This window comes from Kogia breviceps, chromosome 6, assembly GCF_026419965.1.
Source record: "Kogia breviceps isolate mKogBre1 chromosome 6, mKogBre1 haplotype 1, whole genome shotgun sequence".
Taxonomy (NCBI): Eukaryota; Metazoa; Chordata; class Mammalia; order Artiodactyla; family Physeteridae; genus Kogia; species Kogia breviceps.
In genome coordinates, this window is record NC_081315.1 from 95,083,140 (window position 1) to 95,101,285 (window position 18,146).

The following is an 18,146-nucleotide window of genomic DNA, read 5'->3' on the forward strand; positions in this document are numbered from 1 at the left end:
CTCCCACAGTAGCACACACAAAGAGGGCCCCTCTGTAGCACAGCCATGCGGTGGATAGTTGCCAGTGGAGCAGGAACAAAACTCAGGCCACACAAAACACCAAGTAAAAGCAATACTCCACTGGGGAAATTTCAGGTCTGTGGTGCACTGAACATGACAATAGTAACAACAGAGCCATACCCAGCTCAACTAGTGACAAAACTAACTCAAACTACCATACTAATTGTCTAATAGAAGAAACATACCCCTTTCTGGACATATGCAACATTTATGTCCTCAGTCTCAACTGTTCTGTCATCCAATCAAAAATTATGACACATAAAAAAGGAAAAACAAATTCATTGTCAAGAGATCAACACACAGACCTACTAGAACATGGACTTGAGGATATGGGGAGGGGGAAGGGTAAACTGTGACGAAGTGAGAGAGTGGCATGGACATATATACACTACCAAATGTAGGGTGGAGAGCTAGTGGGAAGCAGCCGCATAGCACAGGGAGATCAGCTCCGTGCTTTGTGACCACCTAGAGGGGCTGGATAGGGAGGGTGGGAGGGAGGGAGACACAAGAGGGAAGAGATATGGGAACATATGTATATGTATAACTGATTCACTTTGTTGTAAAGCAGAAACTAACACACCATTGTAAAACAGTTATACTCCAATAAAGATGTTAAAAAAAAGAGATAACGCAAACAACAGAACCAAACACAGAGATGAATCTGATGTTAGAACTGTCAGACAGGGAATGCCAGAATAACTATGATTAACATGTTAAAAGACCCAGAGGAAAAGATTAGTATGTAAAAGGATCTGGATAATATGTATGAACAGATAGGGGATTTCAGCAGAGATATGGAAACTATAGGTGAAACAAAGAGAGAAAACAAGGGTGTTTAAAAAAAAAAAAAGAAACCAGAAGGAAGCACCAAATGATTGTGGGACAATATCAAATGGTCTAACATACACTTAACTGGAGTCCCAATGAAGGAAAATAGAACAGAATTATCTCAAAAGATAACAATTGACATTTTCCAAAATTAAATAAAGACAACAAATCACAGACCCAAGGAGGTCAGAAAACTCTTAAAATTGTGAAGTTATCATTATTTTATATCAAGCAAGTTTAAAATAAAAGGTTTCAATAAAGATATAGCTTGAAATAATTAGCTACTGAGGAGTATGTATTTAGCAGATATTGTAAAAATATTTTCTATTACCCATAAAAATACAACATATTATTTACTATCTCCACATAAAAATGAACTAGAGGACTTCCCTCGTGGCACAGTGGTTAAGAATCCTCCTGCCAATGCAGGGGACCCAGGTTCAAGCCCTGGACAGGGAAGATCCCACATGCTGCGGAGCAACTAAGCCCATGCACCACAACTACTGAGCCTGCTCTCTACAGCCTGCAAGCCACAACTACTGGGCCCACGTGCCACAACTACTGAAGCCCGTGTGCCTAAAGACAGTGCTCCGCAACAAGAGAAGCCACCGCAATGAGAAGCCTGCACACCGCAACAAAGAGTAGCCCCCGCTCTCTGCAAGTAGAGAAAGCCCACACGCAGCCACAAAGACCCAACGCAGCCATAAATAAATTCATTAATTTATTTTTAAAAAATAGACTTTCATGTGTCTGTTGATCCTCACTTCAAAGCCCATTTTTCCCATAGGATCTTAGTTCTTCAATTTCAAATTGTGGTAGGGTTAAGATTTTTCAGGAACATCTTCAGCATGATTAGAAAGGAGTTATCTATAAACATACCATGTCTTGCTTTGGAATTTGTATTTAACAAGTACAGCTGCTGTTTATCTAGAAATCTGGAAAAAATGACTGAATACAAAAAACTGACTTATCTTATTAACTTTCATTTCCTAAGCAGAGTCTATTCCCACATTGTTTCATTATAAATTAGAGGTCCTACAATATCATAACAATTTTTTACTCCTTTACTGACCTAGAATATTTTAAAAAAACAGTCCTAATTATAAACAGTTCAGTATTCAAGGCTTATAATGAATATGTCATGACTATCAGCCATGTACCTGAAAACAAATTTTTAAAGACTTCAAAATGTAAGCCTAAATTTTCAGTACACCATAACAACTAGTTGATAATTTTATAAACAAGTTTAAACAATTTATCAGAGATTTTCATGTGTTTTGACTAAATTCAGAGGGCCAACATATCTTCAAGTTTCTATGACATTTTAAAATACACCCCCAAAAAGTCAAAAAGTAAAAACAGTAAAAATTTTTAAAATACACGTTAAGACACAAAATATGAACTTTCGTTTCTTTTTAAGATTTTACAAATGGTAACAAACATATGACTATAGAAAAAAAATTTTAATAAAAGCTAAAAAAAAGAAGATACATAAGTAAACTCCAAGAGCTACAAATAAAAGTATAAAAACTGACAAAGATACAGGTTCAGAAAAATGGATGCCCTAATGCTTGCACACAGCCGCACTACCCAGAAAGAGGCTTCCAAGGAGACATCAAACATGAAGCTAACCACACACCTTTAACAAGGCAGAAGCATGAGCTGAGGGCAGAAGCACACACTAGGAGGAGAGCAGATGGGGGCATGTCAGGCAGAGGCAGCTGCATCAAGCTATGGGTGGACTGTGGGAGGAGGAAGCAGTGGGGGGCAGGGAAGGGATGGAGGGATGGGGAGAGGGACAGTGAGAAAAAAATAGGTCCCATAAAGAAATATTATATAGCATACAGCAAAAACAACACAGGACCAGGAGTTAATAGATTCTGGATTCTAGTTCTAGGTCTACCATATTGTACTAAAGTTGATTTTAGAAAACATGTATTTGTATATGCTTTGTCTAAAACTCAAAAGAGATTTATCGTGACTTGTATAACTAATATTATAAATGAGTAAAAAGAATGATAAATAAAATCAACGTGCCACTTAGCTTCAACTACAAAGGAGTCTGGGAACTAGTGAACACTGGGATCAGTGGCAACCATAAATTGAGGAAGTTGTCAATTTGTTCAAGATCAGATACTGTATATAGCAAAACTACAACTGCATGACAAGTAACCAGAGCATTAAAAGTGAAAGGAGAGCAGACTTCATTTGTTTAGTTTTCTATATTTCTCCGGCACCTAAAAAGTGTCTAGTAGTTTGAAGTACGCATTCAAACATCTGTTGAATACACTCCCCAACTAAATAACACACTGTAATCTCACAGTCCCTGCCTAATACTTACTGATTCTACTACTCTTAATTTCACATTAATCAGCACTTTTTAAATGTTTTTAAAGTCTGTAAGATTACAGGTTGAATAAAATTCCATCCTTTTTAATAATTACATCCTTTTAAATTTCCCTAAACTCTTTCAAAAAGATGTGAAATTATCAATTAAAGAAAAGTTCATGACTTAAGCCAACTGAGTAATATATTAATTATAACTGCTCAGTCTATAAAAGTGAAAAACAAAGTTAATGCTGTAACATTTTTCCATTAGAAGTTAGCAGTCAGATGAAGATGTGCTACAGTTCTTCCCAAAAATACCTAACACAAAAAATTTTTCAATACCAACAAAGACATATTAGCAGAACAGATGTCAATGATTAAATCGTGCAATATTCCAGACTAACTTATTTTAAAGTGCTGGACACACTGTATCAAAGTGATATTTGTAAATGATTAATCACTATATAAATATAAGGTATCATTAACTATAACAGATTACAATCAAAGACAAAGCTTCAAGTCAAAAAGTATCTACAAGACTATGGTACAACTTTTAAGAGAAAGATACCTCAATTGAGTAAAAAAGAAAGAAGAACCACTATAATACAACGTTAAGTAGACAGATATTGCCTGTCAGAATTGCAGTAAGAGGCGTATAAAGAATCCGATAAGAAAGTTCCAAGGTGGAAGAAGTCATGCCCTCAAATTAAAGATGACTCTGGAAAGACTTTATGACAACAGAAACACGGAAGAGCAGGAGCCATCTCAATTTTTACCAACTATGACATCTCCAACTCTTACAACAGTGCGCTGAACACAGAATATTATCAATATTTACTGACTGAAAAAACAAACATTTAGAATGGACCTTGAGAGATTGAGAGGATGCTCTAGCATGAGGGAAACAGGTAAGGAAAAGAATAAAGGAGGAAATAAGGTGTGTTCAAAGAACAATGAGTAGCCTAATTTTGCTGGAGTATATTTATAACATGCAGAAGATCAGCAGGAGTTTGTGTCCACTATGAACTTCATAACATGTTTAAATTTAATTTGGTATAAGTGGAAAATAATAAAAGCTTTATTAATGAAACTAGAATATAAGAGAATGCAAGATGAGTTATAAGATTATTGCCTCCTCTAACACAAATGATTTGGTTCAGAACAAATATGGTAGCAATAAGAATGAAAAGAATGGGGAAAAGGTCAAATATAATTCCAAGACTGTGAGTTTGGCTGATCAGAAAACAGTGGCATAATTAAAAGAAATATAAAGTCAAAAAAAAGATGGGGTGGAGGGAGAATGACGTAAAGAAAATGACATTTGTTGAGTGTTTATTCTTTGATAAGCATTTCAAATACACTATTTTATTTAGACTTCACAACAACTCTGTGAGGTAGTTATACTCCCATTTTACAAATGAAGCAAAGAAGTCAAGATGCTTCCCCAAAGCTCACAAAGTTAATTAGTTGTGTGTCACTCCCTCTATTCTTCCTTCCTAAAGGAACCTCCATTTTGTTCAAATATGGGCCAGCAATGTGCTCAGGAAGGTGGGCCACTCTCCTAGGCCTGGGACAATAAAACTTGATTGTTCTAAACAAGGGAAATCCTATTTCCATTATCCAATAACCCAGGCCTGACCTATGAGACATGAGAAGAAATATGTTGAGGGCTCCGGGAAACTTTCTTACCTGCATTAGCATCATGGATGTCATTAGGAACCTTGAAACCACCAATCTAAGTATTACCCTTGATTCCTCCCTTTCCTTCACTCTTGTTTCCCAATCCATCAGCAAGTCAAATTGATTCTATTCAATAATTCCAAAACATCTTGTTAACCCTTCCTTTTCTCCTATCATCCTAATCCAAGCCATTATTAACTCTCAACTGGACTCTTAACAATTACTCTCCTAGGCAATCTCCCTGTGGTCACTCTTGCTCTCGACAATTCATTCCCCAAACAGCAGCCAAAGAAATCTTTAAAATGTAAATCATGGAGCAACTAGAACCTTGTGTTCTGTTGGTGGGACTGTAAAATGGTACGACCACCATGGAAAACAGTACAGAGGTTTCTTAAAAAAATTTTTTTTAAAAAAAGCTACCATATGCTCCAGCAACCCCACCACTGAGTACATATACACCAAAAAACTGAAAGCAGAGTCTCAAAGAGATATGTGCACACCCACGTTCATAGCAGCACTATTCACTATAGCCAAGAGATAAAAGCAACGCAAGTGTCTTTCGACAGATGAATGGATATTAAAAAATGCAGTATAAACATACAATGGAGTATTATTCAGCCTTAAGACAGAAGGAGAGGACCCGCCGCGGCTGGCGGTAAGTGGCGCCTGAACAGTGACCTGACGAGAGGGACATCTGAATCTCGAGACTTCCGAAAAAAGATGGCGGAAGAGTAAGACGCGGAGATCTCCTTCCTCCTCACAGAGACATCAGAAATACATCTACACGTGGAACTTCTCCTATAGAACACCCACCGAACGCTGGCAGAAGACCTCAGATCTCCCAAAAGGCAAGAAACTCCCCACATACCTGGGTAGGGCAAAAGAAAAAAGAATAAACAGAGGGCTTCCCTGGTGGCGCAGTGGTTGAGAATCCGCCTGCCGATGCAGGGGACACGGGTTCGTGCCCCGGTCCGGGAAGATCCCACATGCCGCAGAGCGGCTGGGCCCGTGAGCCATGGCCGCTGAGCCTGTGCGTCCAGAGCCTCTGCTCCGCAACGGGAGAGGCCACAACAGTGAGAGGCCCGCGTATCGCAAAAAAAAAAAAAAAAAAAAAAAAAAAAAAAAAGAATAAACAGAGACAAAGAATAGGGACGGGACCTACACCAGTGGGAGGGAGCCGTGAAGGAGGAAAGATTCCCACACACTAGGAGGCCCCTTCGCGGGCGGAGACTGTGGGTGGCGGAGGGGGAAGCTCCGGAGCTGCGGAGGACAGTGCAGCCACAGGGTGCAGAGGGCAAAGCGGAGAGACTCCCGCAGAGGATCGGTGCCGACCGGCACTCACCAGCCCGAGAGGCTTGTCTGCTCCCCCGGAGCGGGCGGGGGCCGGGGAGCTGAGACTCGAGCTTTAGTCGGAGCCCAGGGAAAGGTCTGGAGTTAGTAGAGTGAAAACAGCCTGAAGGTGTAGTGCCCCACGGCTGGCCGGGAGGGAGTCCAGTTGAAGTCTGGAGCTGCCAAAGAGGCAAGAGACCTTTTCTTCCCTCTTTGCTTCCTGGGCGCGAGGAGAGGGGATTAAGCGCGCCGCTTAAAGGAGCCCCAGAAACGGGCGCGGAGCTGCCGAAGAGACAAGAGACCTTTTCTTGCCTCTTTGCTTCCTCGGGCGCGAGGAGAGGGGATTAAGAGTGCTGCGAAAAGGAACTCCAGAAACGGGCGTGAGCCACGGCTGTCGGCACGGACAGTAGAGACAGGTGTGGGACGCTAAGGTTGCTGCTGCTGCAACCAAGAGGCCTGTGTGTGAGCACAGGTCACTCTCCACACCGGCCCTACCGGGAGCCTGTGCAGCCCAACACTGCCGGGGTCCCGGGATTCAGGGACAGCTTCCCCGGGAGAACGTGTGGCGCACCTTGGGCCGGTGCAGAGTCACGTCAGCCTCTGCCGCCGCGGACTTGCCCCGCACCCGTGCCACTCCCTCCCCCCAGCCCGAGTGAGCCAGAGCCCCCGAATCAACTGCTCCTTTAACCTCGTCCTGTCTGAGCGAAGGGCAGATGCCCTCGGACAACCTACACGCAGAGGCGGGGCCAAGTCCAAAGCTGAACCCCAGGAGCTGTGCGAACAAAGAGGAGAGGGAGAGGTCTCTCCCAGCAGCCTCAGAAGTGGCGGATTAAAGCTCCAAAATCAACTTGAAGTGCCCTGCATCTGTGGAAAACCTGAATAGACAACGAATCATCCCAAGTTCAGGAGGTGGACTTTGGGAGCAAGATATACTATTATTTTCCCCTTTTTTTCTTTTTGTGAGTGTGTATGTGTGTGCTGCTGTGTGAGATTTTGTCTGTATAGCTTTGCTTTCACCATTTGTCCTAGGGTTAGACTGACCCGTTTTTCTGTTTTTTTTTAATAGAAATTTTTCTTCTTAATAATTATTTTTTATTTTAATAACTATACTTTATCCTACTTTGTCTTCTCCCTTTCTTTCTTCCTTTCTTCCTTCCTTTCTTCCCTCCTTCCTTCCTTCCTCCCTTCTTTACTCCATTCCTTCCTCCCTTCCTCTCTTCCTTCCTCCCTTTCTTCCTCTCCACCTTCCTTCCTTCCTTTCTTGCTTTCTTCCTTCCTTCATTTCTTCCTTCCTTTCTTCCTTCCTTCCCTCCCTCCCTCCTTCCTTCTTTCCTTCCTTCCTTTTCTTTCCTTTCTATTTTTTCTCCCTTTTATTTTGAGCCGTGTGGATTAAAGGCTCTTGGCGCCCCAGCCAGGCACCAGGGCTGTGTCTCTGAGGTGGGAGAACCAACCTCAAGACACTAGTCCACAAGAGACCTCCCAGCTCCACGCAATATCAAACGGCCAAAATCTCCCAGAGATCTCCATCTCAACACCAAGACCCAGCTTCACTCAAGGACTAGCAACGAACAGTGCTGGACACCCTATCCCCAACAAAGAGCAAGACAGGTCTACAGCCCCATCCATTAACAGAGAGGCTGCCTAAAATCATAATAAGGCTACCAACATCCCCAAACACACCACCAGACGTGGACCTGCCCACCAGAAAGACAAGATCCAGCCTCATCCACCAGAACAGAGGCACTAGTCCCCCCCAACCAGGGAACCTACTTAACCCACTGAACCAACCTTAGCCACTGGGGACAGCCACCAAAAACAGTGGGAACTACGAACCTGCAGCCTGCAAAAAGGAGACCCCAAACACAGTAAGATAAGCGAAATGAGAAAACAGAAAAACACACAGCAGATGGAGCAAGATAAAAACACACCAGACCTAACAAATGAAGAGGAAATAGGCAGTCTACCTGAAAAAGAATTCAGAATAATGATAGTAAAGATGATTCAAAATCTTGGAAATAGAATAGACAAATTGCAAGAAACAGTTAACAAGGATCTAGAAGAAATAAAGAGGAAGCAAGCAACGATGAGCAACACAATAAATGAAATGAAAAATACTCTAGATGGGATCAATAGCAGAATAACTGAGGCAGAAGGACGGATAAGTGACCTGGAAGATAAAACAGTGGAAATAACTACTGCAGAGCAGAAGAAAGAAAAAAGAATGAAAAGAACTGAGGACAGTCTCAGAGACCTCTGGGACAACATTAAACGCACCAACATTCGAATTATAGGGGTCCCAGAAGAAGAAGAGAAAAAGAAAGGGACTGAGAAAATATTTGAAGAGATTATAGTTGAAAACTTCCCTAATATAGGAAAGGAAATAGTCAATCAAGTCCAGAAAGCACAGAGAGTCCCATACAGGATAAACCCAAGGATAAACACGCCAAGACACATAATAATCAAACTGTCAAAAATTAAACACAAAGAAAACATATTAAAAGCAGCAAGGGAAAAACAACAAATAACACACAAGGGAATCCCCATAAGGTTAACATCTGATCTTTCAGCAGAAACTCTACAAGCCAGAAGGGAGTGGCAGGACATATTTAAAGTGATGAAGGAAAAAAAACCTACAACCAAGATTACTCTACCCAGCAAGGATCTCATTCAGATTTGATGGAGAAATTAAAACCTTTACAGACAAGCAAAAGCTGAGAGAATTCAGCACCACCAAACCAGCTCTACAACAAATGCTAAAGGAACTTCTCTAGGCAAGAAACACAAGAGAAGGAAAAGACCTACAAGAACAACCCGAAACAATTAAGTAAATGGTAATAGGAACATACATATCGATAATTACCTTAAATGTAAATGGATTAAATGCTCCCACCAAAAGACACAGACTGGCTGAATGGATACAAAAACAAGACCCATATATATGCTGTCTACAAGAGACCCACTTCAGACCTAGGGACACATACAGACTGAAAGTAAGGGGATGGAAAAAGATATTCCATGCAAATGGAAATCAGAAGAAAGCTGGAGTAGCAATTCTCGTATCAGACAAAATAGACTTTAAAATAAAAACTATTACAAGAGACAAAGAAGGACACTACATAATGATCAAGTGATTGATCCATGAAGAAGATACAACAATTGTAAATGTTTATACACCCAACATAGGAGCACCTCAATACATAAGGCAAATACTAACAGCCTTAACAGGGGAAATCGACAGTAACACAATTATAGTAGGGGACTTTAACACCCCACTTTCACCAATGGACAGATCATCCAAAATGAAAATAAATAAGCCAACACAAGCTTTAAATGATACATTACTCAAGATGGACTTAATTGATATTTATAGGACATTCCATCCAAAAACAACAGAATACACATTTTTCTCAAGTGCTCATGGAACATTCTCCAGGATCAATCATATCTTGGGTCACAAATCTAGCCTTGGCAAATTTAAGAAAATTGAAATCATATCAAGTATCTTTTCCGACCACAACGCTATGAGACTAGATATCAATTACAGGAAAAGATCTGTAAAAAATACAAACACATGGAGGCTAAACAATACACTACTTAATAACGAAGTGATCACTCAAGAAATCAAAGAGGAAATCAAAAAATACTTAGAAACAAATGACAATGGAGACACGACGACCCAAAACCTATGGGATACAGCAAAAGCAGTTCTAAGAGGCAAGTTTATAGCAATACAATCATACCTTAAGAAACAGGAAACATCTCGAATAAACAACCTAACTTTGCACTGAAAGCAATTAGAGAAAGAAGAACAAAAAAACCCCAAATTTAGCAGAAGGAAAGAAATCATAAAGATCAAATCAGAAATAAATGAAAATGAAATGAAGGAAACAATAGCAAAGATCAATAAAACTAAAAGCTGGTTCTTTGAGAAGATAAATAAAATTGATAAACCATTAGCCAGACTCATCGAGAATAAAAGGGAGAAGACTCAAATCAATAGAATTAGAAATGAAAAAGGAGATGTAACAACGGACACTACAGAAATACAAAAGGTTATTAGAGATTACTACAAGCAACTGTATGCCAATAAAATGGACAACCTGGAAGAAATGGACAAATTCTTAGAAATGCACAAGCTGCCGAGACTGAACCAGGAAGAAATAGAAAATATGAACAGACCAATCACAAGCACTGAAATTGAAACTGTGATTAAAAATCTTCCAACAAACAAAAGCCCAGGACCAGATGGCTTCACCAGATGGTGAATTCTATAAAACATTTAGAGAAGAGCTAACACCTATCCTTCTCAAACTCTTCCAAAAGATAGCAGAGGGAGGAACACTCCCAAACTCATTCTATGAGGCCACCATCACCCTGATACCAAAACCAGACAAAGACGTCACAAAGAAAGAAAACTACAGGCCAATATCACTGATGAGCATAGATGCAAAAATCCTCAACAAAATATTAGCAAACAGAATCCAACAGCACATTAAAAGGATCATACACCATGATCAAGTGGTGTTTTATTCCAGGAATGCAAGGATTCTTCAATATACGCAAATCAATCAACGTGATACACCATATCAACAAACTGAAGGAGAAAAACCGTATGATCATCTCAATAGATGCAGAGAAAGCTTTTGACAAAATTCAACACCCATTTATGATAAAAACCCTGCAGAAAGTAGGCATAGAGGGAACTTTCCTCAACGTAATAAAGGTCATATATGACAAACCCACAGCTAGCATCGTTCTCAATGGTGAAAAACTGAAACCATTTCCACTAAAATCAGGAACAAGACAAGCTTGCCCACTCTCACCACTCTTATTCAACATAGTTTTGGAAGTTCTAGCCACAGCAATCAGAGAAGAAAAAGAAATAAAAGGAATCCAAATAGGAAAAGAAGAAGTAAAGCTGTCACTGTTTGCAGATGACATGATACTATACATAGAGAATCCTAAGGATGCTACCAGAAAACTAATCAATGAATTTGGTAAAGTTGCAGGATACAAAATTAATGCACAGAAATCTCTGGCATTCTTATACACTAATGATGAAAAATCTGAGGGTGAAATTAAGAAAACACTCCCATTTAGCACTGCAACAAAAAGAATAAAATATCTAGGAATAAACCTACCTAAGGAGACAAAAGACTTGTATGCAGAAAACTATAAGACACTGATGAAAGAAATTAAAGATGATACAAATAGGTGGAGAAATATACCTTGTTCTTGGATTGGAAGAATCAACATTGTGAAAATGACTCTACTACCCAAAGCAATCTACAGATTCAATGCTATCCCTATCAAATTACCACCGGCATTTTTTACAGAACTAGAACAAAAAATTTCACAATTTGTATGGAAACACAAAAGACCCCGAATAGCCAAAGCAATCTTGAGAACGAAAAATGGAGCTGGAGGAATCAGGCTCCCTGACTTCAGACTATACTACAAGGCCACAGTAATCAAGACAGTATGGTACTGGCACAAAAACAGAAATATAGATCAATGGAACAGGATAGAAAGCCCAGAGATAAACCCACACACATATGGTCACCTTATCTTTGATAAAGGAGGGAAGGATTTACAGTGGAGAAAAGACAGCCTCTTCAATAAGTGGTGCTGGGAAAACTGGACAGCTACATGTAAAAGTATGAAATTAGAACACTCCCTAACACCACACACAAACATAAACACAAAATGGGTTAAAGACCTAAATGTAAGGCCAGACACTATCAAACTCTTAGAGGAAAACATAGGCAGAACACTCTATGACATAAATCACAGCAAGATCCTTTTTGACCCATCTCCTAGAGAAATGGAAATAAAAACAAAAATAAACAAATGGGACCTAATGAAACTTAGAAGCTTTTGCACAGCAAAGGATACCATAAACAAGACCAAAAGACAACCCTCAGAATGGGAGAAAATATTTGCAAATGAAGCAACTGACAAAGGATTAATCTCCAAAATTTATAAGCAACTCATGCAGCTCAATAACCAAAAAACAAACAACCCAATCCAAAAATGGGCAGCAGAACTAAATAGACATTTCTCCAAAGAAGATATACAGATTGCTAACAAACATGAAAGAATGCTCAACATCATTAATCATTAGAGAAATGCAAATCAAAACTACAATGAGATATCATCTCACACCAGTCAGATTGGCCATCATCAAAAACTCTAGAAACAATAAATGCTGGAGACGGTGTGGAGAAAAGGGAACCCTCTTGCACTGCTGGTGGGAATGTAAATTGATACAGCCACTATGGAGAACAGTATGGAGGTTCCTTAAAAAACTAAAAATAGAACTACCATACGACCCAGCAATCCCACTACTGGGCATATACCCTGAGAAAACCATAATTCAAAAAGAGTCATGTACCAAAATGTTCATTGCAGCTCTATTTACGATAGCCAGGACATGGAAGCAACCTAAGTGACCATCAACAGAGGAATGGATAAAGAAGATGTGGCACATATATACAATGGAATATTACTCAGCCATAAAATGAAGTGAAACTGAGTTATTTATAATGAGGTGGATGGAGCTGGAGTCTGTCATACAAAGTAAGTCAGAAGGAGAAAAACAAATACCGTATGCTAACACATATATATGGACTCTAAGGAAAAAAAAAAAAATGTCATGAAGAGATTAGTGATAGGACGGGAATAAAACACAGACTTACTAGAGCATGGACTTGAGGATATGGGGAGGGGGAAGGGTAAGCTGTGACGAAGTGAGAGAGTGGCAGGGACATATATACACTATCAAATGTAAATTAGATAGCTAGTGGGAAGCTGCCGCATAGCACAGGGAGATCACCTCTGTGCTTTGTGACCACCTAGAGGGGTGGGATAGGGAGGGTGGGAGAGAGGGTGATGCAAGAGGGAAGAGATATGGGAACATATGTATATGTATAACTGATTCACTTTGTTGTAAAGGAAAAACTAACACACTATTGTAAAACAGTTATACTCCAATAAAGATGTTTTAAAAAAGAAAATCCTATACCTTCAGTAAAAAAAAAAAAAAAAGACAGAAGGAAATCCTGTCATATACAACAAGGATGAACTTTGAGGACCTTATGCTAAGTGACATAAGCTAGTCACAGTAAGACAAATACTGAATAATTCCACTTATATGAGGTATCTAAAACAGTCAAATTCATAGAAACAAAGCAGACAGTAGTGAATATACTTAACACTACTGAACTGTACACTTAAAAATGGTTAAGATGGTAAATTTTATGTTATGTTTTTTTCATAACATACATACACACACAGTAGGCCAAAGGGAAAAAAAAAAGTAAATCATATCACTTCACTCCCCTCCTTAAAATGCTTCAGCTGCTTCCTATCACCCACTGATAAACTCCAAACAAGGTCCATGAGGCTCTGTACCATCTGGTCCTTCCTGCCTGTACAGCCAGATCACATGCTACTTTCCTCCTTCAAGATGCTCAGTCAAAATGATACTCTCTCACTTCCTCAAACAATTCAAATTCTTTCTTGCCTCAAGGTCTTTGTCCTTTCTATCACCCCTGTGTGGAATGCTCATCCCTAATTCTTCACAGACTTAGCTCTTTATTATCCTTCAGATGTCACCTTAAATGTGACTTTCTCAGAAGCCTTCCCTAACCAGGCTACCTAAACTAATAGGTGTCCCCAGACCATCCATATTCTTTTCTATCTTATGTCTCTTCTGTTCCTTGGTAGCATTTCTCACAAATTAAAATATTATTTTTTTCCCCTATCTTCCCAAACAAAATGCAAGCTCCACAGGGACAAGGACCTCATCAATCCTATTCATCATTATGTCCTGAATACTTATCATATGCCTGCTATATACTTAACATTCAAATATTTATTGAATAACTTCACATTAAGAAAAAATCATTCTATAAGCCTGTTATTAAACATATATAAATATACATACAGATCTTTAAAAGACTAACTGATGTGACAACTATTATTTCTAGTTATTGAGGTAGACATGTTGACTTTATACTTTTTGATATGCTCTAACTTTCCTATAATAAATCTTTATACTTTTTAAGACTGATATTTTAACTTCTAAATGCTTCAGATCTTTTAATTATATAAAATAAAGGTACAAAACAAGATAATGATACAACCAACTTTTTAAAAACACAACAGTACTCCTCAATCTCTGCCTATACTTAAGTTTTCTATTTCTACAAAGTTTAAATATCAGACCATTAATCGTTGTTTAGATCACAGAAGTGACTCAAACTATGCCTACTTACTTTTCTAAATGCATATAAAACATTTTAATAATACTCAATATATCACAGCACATTTCTACAACTTTCCTAAATCTATACCTATAGATTTTTTTAAAAATCAACAGTAACTGAACACTTATACTTGCCACACTCTAAGCACTTTACATAGATTAACTCATTTTTACTTTAAACCCATTTTAGAGATAAGGAAATTTCGGTACTAATAGGTTAAGTTACCTACCCTAAATTACAAAACCACTGTCCGACTGGGCCTCAAGCCCAGGAAATCGTGCTCTAGTCGAGAGGCTATGCTCTTAACCACACTAGTTAAAACAGACTTATGGCGCAAATAAAAATTCAAGATATAAAATGCTATGTTTCTTAAAAAATTACATTCCATCCTTAAGGAATATTCATGAAAACAAAGTACAAATAGGAATTACCCACTTATTGAGAATACCAATTTTTTTTAAAAAGTCCTTTGTCTTAAGCCCCAGAAATCATACATTTTAAATGTGTATTTTTTAAGAGTTCAGAATATTTAACAGCAAAATTTTAAAAAATGAAAAACTGGTTATTTACCAAAGATAAATGAAGAAAGAACTCATAAAGTTCCTTGGACAATAAAGATCTAGAATTTAACATTAATCAAAAAGTTTAGGGCTTCCCTGGTGGCGCAGTGGTTGAGAATCCACCTGCTGATGCAGGGGACACAGGTTCGTGCCCCGGTCTGGGAAGATCCCACATGCTGCGGAGCGGCTGGGCCCATGAGCCATGGCCACTGAGCCTGTGTGTCCGGAGCCTGTGCTCCACAACGGGAGAGGCCACGACAATGAGAGGCCCGCGTACCACACACAAAAAAAGTTTAATTCTGCTATTTCTCTAGCCTCATTTCCTAATTCACTTCTAATCACACCCTGGACTTTGTCGTAACACTCCTTGGCACTGGAGGATTTTTAAGGCATAAACTATTTGAAAGCAATCCTAAATCTCCATTATACGGAATAATTTTATTATGGAGATGACAATTTCACAAGGCTTCTATAAGGATTAAATGAGATAAAACATAAAAATGCCAGGTATAAATTTGAATCCCACACACAAATGTTCGTACACTACAAGCAGGCTGACCACTGACTCTGCCATCCTGGGTATTTGGTAATTCACAATCACCAACCAGCATTCTCAAATGCCAATGTGTATGATCAACGTCATTCCCCACTCAACTTACTTCTTTCATACCATTATAATTTTCCCTATCTGACAAACTCTTATATAGTCTCAGTGAATACCCCTACTGTGAGGAAGGGGGGACATCTTCATTAATAAGCCACCTCCTCTCATCAAAGTTAGGGACTCCCAACTTTGTATTTAATTTTACTAAATACAGCACATGCCCTAATGTCCATATACCCTCATCACAATGTATCATCACCCTTTAAGTGGTTATATCTCCTCCTGGAAAACAAAGCACAGTCAATAGCTTATTAATCCTGGAATTCCAAACATCTGATTTGCTGATTGGAATATAAAAGTCACTGAAGGTTTTTGTTTGTTTGCTTGTAGTTTTTGGTTTGTCTGTAAATGAAGAATAAAAGTAATACAAAGGGGTGAACAAAAAAGAATGTTTGTTTACATTATACCTTTTTCCAAAGAAAGGGAAAAGGAGACTTATTTTCAATACTGCAAATGTATAACAAGCATTTATAATAAAAATTCTAAAAGATATTTTTAGTAAATGCAGGAATGCGCCTAGATAAGCTAACACAGTCATTTCCTTTTAAAAAACAAATACACAAAAATCTGTTGAATTTCTATAGACTAACAACAAACTATCAGGAGGAGAAATTAAGGAAGCATTCCCATTTACAACTGCATCAAAAAGAATAAAATACCTAGGAATAAATCTACCTAAGAAGGTAAAAGACTTGTAATCGAAAAACTGTAAGACACTGATGAAAGAAACTGAAGACAATAAAAATAGATGGAAAGGTATACTGTGTTCATCGACTGGAAGAATTAATATTGTTAAAATGACCATACTACCCAAGGCAATCTACAGATTCATTGCAATCTCTATCAAAACCAAGGTCATTTTTCACAGAATTAGAACAAATAATTTTAATATGTGTATGGAGGGACTTCCCTGGTGGTCCAGTAGTTGGGAATCTGCCTTCCAATGCGGGAGACACAGGTTTGATCCCTGGTCAGGAAACTATGATCCCACATGCCGCGAGGCAACTAAGCCCATGCACTGCAACTACTGAGCCCATGCACTCTAGAGCCTACACGCCACAACTAGAGAGCCCATGCACAACTAGAGACAAGCCCGTGCGCCACAACGAAGAGCCCACGCGCCACAACGAAAGATCCCATGTGCCGCAACTAAGACCCAATGCAGCAAAATAAATTTTTAAAATATATATATTTTTAAAACGTGTATGGAAACACACAGAGCCAAAACAATCTTGAGAAAGAACAGAGCTGGAGGAATCATGCTCCCTGACTTCAGACTCTACTACAAAGCTACAGTAATTAAAACAGTATGGTACTGGCATAAGAACAGACACACAGATAAACGGAACAGAACAGAGAGCCTACATACTTATCCACGCCCTTATGGTCAATTAATCTACAACAAAGAAGGCAAGAACATGCAATGGAGAAAAGACAGTCTCTCCAATAAGTGGTGCTGGGAAAACTAGATAGCTACATGTAAAAGACTGAAATTAGAACATTCTCTAACACCATATACAAAAATAAGTTCAAAATGGATTAAAGACCTAAGTGTAAGACCAGAAACCACAAAAATTCTAGAAGAAAACATAGGTAGAAAACTCTCTGACATAAATCATAGCAATAATTTTTGGCTCTGTCTCCTAAAGCAAAGGAAATAAAACCAAAAATAATCAAATGGGACCAAATCAAACTTAAAAGCTTTTGCCCAGCAAAGGAAAGCACTGACAAAACAAAAAGATAACCTACTGAATGGGAGAAAATATTTGCAAATGATATGACCAATAAGCAGTTAATACCCAATATATATTAACAGCTCATACAATTCAACATCAAAAAAGCAAACAACCCAATTAAAAAATGGGCAGAAGACCTGAACAGACATTTTTCCAGAGAAGACATGCAGATGGCCAACAGGCATATGAAAAGATGCTCAACATCATGAATCATCAGAGAAATGCAAGTTAAAACTATAATGAGATATCACCTCATTATAAATGAGGTATCTATTAAGAATGGTTATCATCAAAAACAACACAAATAACAAATGTTGGTGAGGACGCAGAGAAAAGGGAACCCTCGCACACTGTTGGTAGGAATGCAAACTGATGCAGCCACTGTGGAAAACAGTATGGAGATTTCTCAAAAAACTAAAAACAGAACTACCATGTGGCCCAGAAATTCCACTCCTGGGTATATATCAAAAAAAAAAAGGAGAACACTAATTTGAAAAGGTACATGTGCCCCAATGTTCACAACAGCATTATTTACAATTGCCAAGATATGGAAGCAACCTAAGTGTCCATCAGCAGATGAATGGATAAAGAAGATGTGGTGTGTATGTATGCGTGTGTACACACACACACACACACACACACACAATGGAATACCACTCAGACATAAAAAAGAATGAAATTTTGCCATTTG

At 38.8% G+C, this 18,146-nt stretch overlaps 1 protein-coding gene across 5 annotated transcripts in view; it reads right to left on the reverse strand.

The window, feature by feature from the left end:
• Nucleotides 1-18,146, reverse strand: part of STIM2 (stromal interaction molecule 2) — a 178,736-nt gene that overhangs the window by 148,126 nt on the left and 12,464 nt on the right. The gene's annotated exons all lie outside the window — the stretch shown is intronic.